The 8760-nt window shown below is 40.3% G+C and overlaps 1 long non-coding RNA gene across 2 annotated transcripts; it reads left to right on the top strand.

Annotated features, from left to right (window-relative positions):
• LOC145442994 (uncharacterized) lies at window positions 1-8525 on the top strand. 2 transcript variants are annotated; one of them, XR_013916249.1, is made up of 4 exons: window positions 53-316; window positions 7476-7618; window positions 7683-7808; window positions 8223-8525. It is a non-coding gene; the product is annotated as an uncharacterized LOC145442994 (long non-coding RNA). The 2 variants fall into 2 exon arrangements; XR_013916248.1 differs by lacking the exon at window positions 8223-8525 and having other exon boundaries at window positions 1-316; window positions 7683-7923.
• Window positions 8526-8760: the final 235 nt, after the last annotated feature.

Here is an 8760-nt window from a genome sequence, read left to right as displayed (position 1 = left end):
TTCGGTCTGGGTACACCCAAAGTCACTCAACTATGACAAGTCGTCGGAACGTATTTTCATGGAGCGAGAAATGTTGCACAACTTGATGTTATGTAGTATGGCGCCTTGCGGCGAACGTCGTTGTAGGTTGGATTATTTGGAGTTCGCGGCGCAAATATGGCTGGATGTGCTGTGAAAGGTCAAGAAAATGACGCATGAAGGAAGGATAGCTCAATAAAGAAGCAAAATAGTGTCTGACAGAGACTGTCCTGTTCTATTTCGCTTCCCAAGAAATCCAATCCTCAACGTCGTCACTTCAGAAGAAGTGGGATCAAAGGTACAGTACCGTAGTATTAGTAGTGTTCGTAAAACGTCAAATATAGAGACCTTTAGCTTTCACATACGGTACAAAATGAAATGTGGACTGTTAATTTCTCAAAACTAATATGGTGTGAAGTTAACTTGATACAGTCCATTATTGTTATGTAGGCTTACCATACGTCCTCTTTTAAGAGGATTTGTCCTCTTTTTTGACTTTTTTGTAAGTGTCCTCGGAGGACGCCCTTTTGTCCTCTTTTTTGACATTTTGTCCTCTTTTTTGAAAATTTAGGTCAGATTTAGAGCAAATTGCGAGTGATATGCCGCAAATTAGCACAGAAGTGACGCTCCGGCGGATATTTCAGAGTCAAACACGGTGAATTTAACTCTGAGCGAAAAGATGACCTTTTTTTTAGTCATCTACCTGGCAATGTGGAGAGAAAAACGGTATTTTGAGCTCTGAGCAGAAGTGATGACCTTTTTTTTTTAGTCATCCAACATCCATTGTAGTAAAATATTTATTCAACTCGAAGACTTTTCGGGTGCCTCTTTTCAAGAGTTAACGGCACATTGAAGGGATTTAAACAGAATGAAAAGCAAAACCAGAAAGGCGAAGTATGACGCAACAATCAGAAATTACATACCATGAAGTCCGCAATGTAACGATGGCAACAATGACAAACTTGAAGATTACGGTACAAGTAACATAGCATTTTGAAAACAAACAATAACAAACACGAATTAAAACGCACTAATGGGAAATTTGTAAGTTGTACAGAAAATCTTTTTGTCTACATAAAATAGGCTTGGTCAATTGGATGATTGTTGATTCTAGGGCAGTGGTTCCCAACCAGGGAGGAATTCCCCCCTTGGGGGGAATTTTGCAATTTTTAGGGGGGAATTCGACTTTAGAATTGTAACGGATTTCCCAAATTGTTCATATTCGAACAGTCATTTAGTCAACCAGTTATATCCGAACGTATACTCCAGTCCTTATGGCTGTTTTTTGTTTGCTGAAAATATGTTCAAATGCTATTTGAAATTTCTTTTTCACATACAAATCCCCCCACCCCTTTTTCAATTAGTTCAGATGTGCTGCAGTTCGCAAGACAATTTTGTAAGTCAGCGACGGCCTCTCAATCAAATATATCCTACGCGTGCCGAATCTATCACAACAAGGCCTCTAGTGAAAGTATTTATCTTATATTTTCAAGTCAACATTTTCAGACTGTGACTAAATATTCCAACGTCATCGATTCAAGTCAGAGAGATCGCTAGCCTTGCTTTATTTTTAGTGAACAGCTACCCGATCGAAACAAGACATGGTAAACTTGGTGCAATGTTGCCGAAACGTAATGGGTGTTCTAAATTTCAATGAGCTCCAGCACGGAATCTGATCACGTGTATGTTATATATCAGGGCTGTAACCTAGTCGAGAGGCTCCGAGTCACAAGTCAATCTCACTTTCATAGTTTTGACTCGAGTCAAGTCGAGTCATTTTCAATTCACCATTGAGTCAAGTCCAAGACCAAGTCACCGAGCAGACGGTCGAGTCCGAGTCATGGTATTATGACTCGAGTACGAGTCCAAGTCACACTCAAGTCAACACTGTTTGGTGATATTGAATGATTTGGATTTATGATATACTAATTTTCCTCACTTTGAGCAGTTTCTTGTAGCATTGTCAAGTACCAGGATCAATAGACGAACTTCCAACAGGGTGGTCACTTTACTGTTCTTCGAAATTACAATGACCAGTCGGTTTTGGCCGTTTTATAGTCTTGAGTCATATGACTTGGTTCGAGTCATGCACAATGACTACAGTCCAAGTCGAGTCAATACCCAGATTGTCTGGAGTCGAGTCGTTTCCGTATTTTGAGAAAATGACTCGAGTCAAGTCGAGTTATCAGAAAACGGTGACCCGAGTCAAACTCGAGTCTGGTCAACCCCGCTATATATCAACGTACCTCTATTGTTGGCCAAATGCATGCGCAAACTTGAGAAAAAAAATCGCGAGACCAGTAAATTTGTGGTTACTGATTTTTCACAGCAGTTATATTAGCGATTGGTGCATGGTAAGCCGAAAACACAAATGGAAATGTGGGGGTCTGTTGAGTCAAGCCTTCCAGAATTTGTGTGATTGGGACCAAGACCATGGTTTTTGGAGGTCTACAAAGTGTTATTACAGCACTGCTAGAAACAAACACTTGGTACCGCCCGTCTTATTCTCTTAGTCAACAGGTGTTTGCGCGGTAAAAATGACCATTTTTAATCATCGGGCAGATTTATCCTAAGGGGGGAATTTTGGCTAAAATTTCGGCCAAGGGAGGCACGAGATGAAAAAGGTTGGGAACCACTGTTCTAGGGCTTTCAAATGAAACAGGGATCTGCCTCGCGCAATGACAGTAAACATTTGGTCATTATAGTTTTGAGCACAAGAAGGGTTCTCACATAAATGTTGGCCAATTGCCGAAGCGTATGCTTGGTAATCGTCGTAACAGTCGGTTTTCGCGGCTGATTTGCATTGACGTGCGAACTCTGTACGGTCATTTCCGCAAGTTTTTGAACGAATCAATTTGGGAATGTGTTGCATTATCCGTTCAAACAATCTTTGTGATGTACGTCCGACATACCTACTATCACAGTGGCACTTAAATTCGTAGACGACGTTACTTGCATTTAAAGCAGGAAGTACATCCTTTCGGAAGTTTGGCAGAAGTGGTTTGGTTGTATACACCACATGCGCATTTACACTATAATAACAACGGTGCACCGCCGATTTGATCAACTTTTCAAACCGATTATCGACACATTGCCTAGCCAAGGTAGATGTAAAAATGCCGGGCATTTTTCCGGTCCATAATTGGGAGGTTGATCCGAACGTTTTAACACTCTTGCGATGGAGCATTTCAATATATGCTCAGGATAGCCATTTTTTGATAGGATAGAATGGATCTCATAAAATTCACGTGGCCGAGGGAAGATCAGAGCTTTACGATCGTCGATAGATCACCTGAAGAAATGCGTCGAATTACGCATAGTGCCGAAACGCATCAAGATAAGAATAGATAAGTCTCGAGCGCGTCATAACCCTAACATCGAACGGGCCTTTCTTTTCGATGAGATCGAGAAGAAGCAATTTTCTATACCGCGCTGGTGGACGAAATGTCGATCACTTCAACGCGATGTTAGAGATTTTTTTATCATTTTTCGACTTGATGCGTTTTTGCCGTTATCTCAGTGTCATTGATGTTGGTAAAGAGAAAGAGAACCAGAGAAAGTATGACCGTAACCTAAAAGTTTTATTTCGGAATCGGTTTGGAAATTCACCAAGTACTGGAAAGAACATCATAACCAACCTATCAGATTATAAACTTAATGACATCGAAGAATTTGTACTGTCACATGGACTGGATTTCTGTTTGCCTCCCAACAACGCAAAGAGAGAAGAAATATTCGCCAATTTTGAGGTATTAGTTGGTCAACTAAATCACCATCGACCATTATCTCTCGACCATTTTTCCGCGATTAAAGCTAAACTTAGCGATCTTGGGCATGCGTATTGTGGTACCCCCGTGGACTGCGGAGATTTCTTGATGAACAAGGATTGCCTTAAAGCCATCAAATCCTTGCGTTGCAATGAGAACATCTGCATCACGAAACCGAACAAAGGTTCTGGAGTTGTAATTTTGAACCGCGTTGATTACAACTTGAAAATGGAATCCATTCTCCAAGATTCGTCTAAGTTCATCAACCTTGGTCCAGCTGATACTAACGACAACACACGAAAGCTCGAAATGAAGCTGCAACGTCGCCTTCTCAAATTGAAAAAGGATGGACTCCTTCCTGTCAATCTGTACGAGTCTTTACGTCCTTCGGGTTCGCAGCGGCCGCGTATGTATGGTTTACCTAAAACACATAAACATGACGTGCCCTTGCGTCCCATATTGTCTATGTGTGGATCGGCGCAGCATAATTTGGCCAAGTGGCTTAACACCGTCATTGAGCCAGTTCGATCCTTGTATACACCTCATTGTCTTCGTGACTCTTTCACATTTGTGGAAAAATTAAAATGCGCTGAATTAAATTCGTCCAATGTATTTCTTAGTTCTTTTGATGTGAAAAGCCTTTTTACCAATGTGCCACAGTCGGAAACTTTCGAAATTTGTGCAGATGCGCTTTATGGTAGCTCCCTTGAACCTCCTATAGTACCACGTGAAATATTTCTGGAATTGTTGCGGACTGCTACAAGCTGTGTTGAATTCAGCTTTAACGACGTGATGTTTATGCAAATCGATGGCATTGCCATGGGATCTCCTTTGGGCCCTAGTTTGGCAGATATATTTGTGGGGTACCATGAAAAGAAAATGTTTGAAAACGTCCCAAAACCTCTCCTTTATTATAGATATGTCGATGACACCTTTGTTGCTTTCAATAATGAGCGAGAGTGTAATATGTTTTAAAAAAATTGAATTGTCTCCACCCAGCTCTACAATTTACTGTGGAGAAAGAAACTGATTCAGCACTTCCATTTTTAGACGTGTTGGTTGAGAGATCTGGAAATATGTTTTTGACGTCAGTGTATAGAAAACCGATGTTCACTGGCCATTATATCCGTTGGGATTCTTTCTACCCGAAGCGGCGAAAACTCAACCTAATATCACCTCTGGTTCAACGGGCCTTGCGCATCTGTTCGCCAGAAAAATTGCCACGTGAATTGGATGAGATCCATTCTATCCTATCAAAAAATGGCTATCCTGAGCATATATTGAAATGCTCCATCGCAAGAGTGTTAAAACGTTCGGATCAACCTCCCAATTATGGACCGGAAAAATGCCCGGCATTTTTACATCTACCTTGGCTAGGCAATGTGTCGAATCGGTTTGAAAAGTTGATCAAATCGGCGGTGCACCGTTGTTATTATAGTGTAAATGCGCATGTGGTGTATACAACCAAACCACTTCTGCCAAACTTCCGAAAGGATGTACTTCCTGCTTTAAATGCAAGTAACGTCGTCTACGAATTTAAGTGCCACTGTGATAGTAGGTATGTCGGACGTACATCACAAAGATTGTTTGAACGGATAACGCGACGCATTCCCAAATTGATTCGCTCAAAAACTTGCGCAAATGACCGTACAGAGTTCGCACGTCAATGCAAATCAGCCGCGAAAACCGACTGTTACGACGATTACCAAGCATACGCTTCGGCAATTGGCCAACATTTATGTGAGAACCCTTCTTGTGCTCAAAACTATAATGACCAAATGTTTACTGTTATTGCGCGAGGCAGATCCCTGTTTCATTTGAAAGCCCTAGAATCAACAATCATCCAATTGACCAAGCCTATTTTATGTAGACAAAAAGATTTTCTGTACAACTTACAAATTTCCCATTAGTGCGTTCTAATTCGTGTTTGTTATTGTTTGTTTTCAAAATGCTATGTTACTTGGGTTGCCAGTAAACTCGCCCCAAAGTAAATTCGGCCCGTCGAATTCGGCCCTCGGTCACTTTGGCCGTCGGTGAATTCGGCCGTCGGTAAATTCGGCCCTCGGTAAATTCGGCCAGGGCCAGAGTAACAATAACAGTTACAATACCATTACCTAACCTGAACCCTAACCCTAATCCTAACCTAACTCTAATCCTAACCTAACCCTAATCCTAACCTAACCCTAATCCTAACCCTAATCTTAACCTAACCCTAATCCTAACCTAACCTAACCTAAACCTAATCCTAACCCTAACCTAACCCTAATCCTAACCCCAACGCTAATCCTAACCCTAAACCTAACCCTTAACCTCCAAATCACTTGATAATATTATAATTATGTAATATAATACACATTATTAGTTATTAGTTATTAGTAGGTTTAGGGTTAGGATTAGCGTTAGGGTTAGGATTAGGTTAGGGTTAGGATTAGGTTAGGGTTAGGATTAGGGTTAGGTTAGGTTAGGATTAGGGTTAGGTTAGGATTAGGTTTAGGATTAGGGTTAGGTTAGAATTAGGGTTAGGATTAGTGTTAGGGTTCAGGTTAGATAATATTATAATTATGTAATATAATACACATTATTAGTTCGTAATACAATTTCACACAATGTTCTCCGAGGGCCGAATATACCGATTGAAGTCGGCTGTCGGTAAATTCGGCCCCATAAACATCGGCATAAATATATACATATATGTATTTATACGCATACCCTGTTCTCCAAATCACTTGATAATAATATAATTATGAAATTAATTCACATTAATAGTTGGTAATACATTTTTATAAAAAATTCTCCGAGGGCAGAATTGACCGAGTAACCAGTGAATTGACCGGTGAATTCGGCCGTCGGTAAATTCGGTCCCCGTGAATATCCGCGCTATCTCCCGTGATTACGCGATCTACGCATACCCTGACATCCAAATCACTTAATAATAGTATAATTATGTAATTAATTCATGTTAACGGTTGGTAATACATTTTAATACAATATTCTCGGTGGGCCGAATTTACTGATGTAATGGCCGAATTTGCCTGGGCCGAATTTACTTTGGGGCGAGTTTACTGGCAACCGTTCCTTGTATCGTCATCTTCAAGTTTGTTATTGTTGCCATCGTTACATTGCGGACTTCATGGTATGTAATTTCTGATTGTTGCGTCATACTTCGCCTTTCTGGTTCTGCTTTTCATTCTGTTTAAATCCCTTCAGTGTGCCGTTAACTCTTGAAAAGAGGCACCCGAAAAGTCTTCGAGTTGAATAAATATTTTAATACAATGGATGTTGTATTGAAAGCTATCTTCAAGTTCTGTACCACAAACCAACTGTTAAGTCATCCACTAGGCAAAGCGGAGAGAAAAACGGTATTTTGAGATCTGAGCGGGAGAGATGACGTTTTTTTTTTTAGTCAACCGATCACAAAGTGGGAAAAATTCACCGTTTTCTGAGAATTCTACTCCGGTTTTGTAAGTTGCAAATTTCTAAAAAAGTGTCCTCTTTTTGGATTTCCAAAATATGGTAAGCCTATTGTTATGAGTATACACCAATTGAGTAATAAAAATACTGAAATACAAATTTGAAGTGTCTCAGGTGACCATCAGCTTTGATCATTGCCTAGTAATATGACACGTTCATGGTTCATCATCAGTGTCTTTATATTATAATTATCCTAATCATGGGTTATATTTTATGCAGCATATGATTTCACTGGAAGAATTCCACCAATGGAGAGAAGACTTTCGAGTCTTGAAATTATTTTTCGCTTGCTAACAAACCGGTCAAGGTGGTTCATGTTGTTTTGGATGAGTCTTCGTGCGGATGTGGAAAGCGGCTGGCTGGTAAGATTCAATTGTATACTGCTGAAGAGTACCATTACTTAGCATTGTATAATACCGTTTGCAGATAGGAATGAAATACCATCTGCTGATAATCTAAGATCAGCCTTGAGTTACCCGTCAAGCATATTCAACCATCAGTCACTAATCACGATACCATATGATGTTGCGAGAACAGCTGCACACTGCACAGGTAAGACATTGTTTGATGCTGCACAACCTTTTACTCATTGGAAACCTTATCCCTCGGTCATGGAACAGTGTCGGGGGTTCTCACAAACCCTGAATTTCTTAAAGTGGCAATATCATTTTCATCGTATTGTTGTGCTTTGTCATTATCAGTGACCTTGAGCATTTTTCAAATGATTACATCTGTCAATAAATGAAATTTCCAATAATAGCCTACATGGAAACCAGTTGAAGCCGGCATTTGACTATCGAGCATACTTGTAATGTAGCCATAAGCAGTTGCTGTTGTCTGCAAAACGCATCCTTGATTTTTTCTTGTTTGGGCAGTCCACAAAGGGTGCACTCGCAAATTTATTTAGTTTGGTACGAGATCAATTTTAGTGTATTTATTCATTTAGTATGTTATATTTTTATTCAGGTCTGCATGCGGGAAATTATCATGACCTTTAGTATCAACGGAATTCATCGCTTCTTGTGAAAATGATGACGGTACCTCAATTCCATATTCCATGCGAACCCCAAATTGATGACTCCGAATATGAATGCATGGAATCGCTCTCAGAAGTATCTTATACTATCTGGCCCTGGTGGGTTGGACAATTCACCAATCGTTCATTTTTTCGTGGTGCACTGGTCGATGTTCGTGCAGCCAGCCCAATATGAACCGGTCCTATACCAATACCGAAAAAACCATTGCCGAGAATGCTATTACCGAATGCTATTGTTCTTTCCAATTCTCCACTAGTTGCTGACGATTACCCCTGACGAGTGTCAGCCGAAAATATTCTGGTTCATTTCAATATGAATATACTTTTCAATTGTATATTGAAGTTCTGTACCTCCAAGAAGCCCTAGTAATTTTATCAGTTCAATACACCAATACAATACAATGAAAGATAGGAAGGTGTCGAAGCGACTTGGAGTAGTCTATGAAATCGGACACCCACCTTGGTTTA

This window comes from Botryllus schlosseri, chromosome 7, assembly GCF_051294905.1.
Source record: "Botryllus schlosseri isolate E-star chromosome 7, Bs_hap1, whole genome shotgun sequence".
In the NCBI taxonomy this organism is placed as follows: domain Eukaryota; kingdom Metazoa; phylum Chordata; class Ascidiacea; order Stolidobranchia; family Styelidae; genus Botryllus; species Botryllus schlosseri.
The sequence above is the reverse complement of the archived record's forward strand: the minus strand, read 5'-3'. Positions and strand labels throughout refer to the sequence as shown.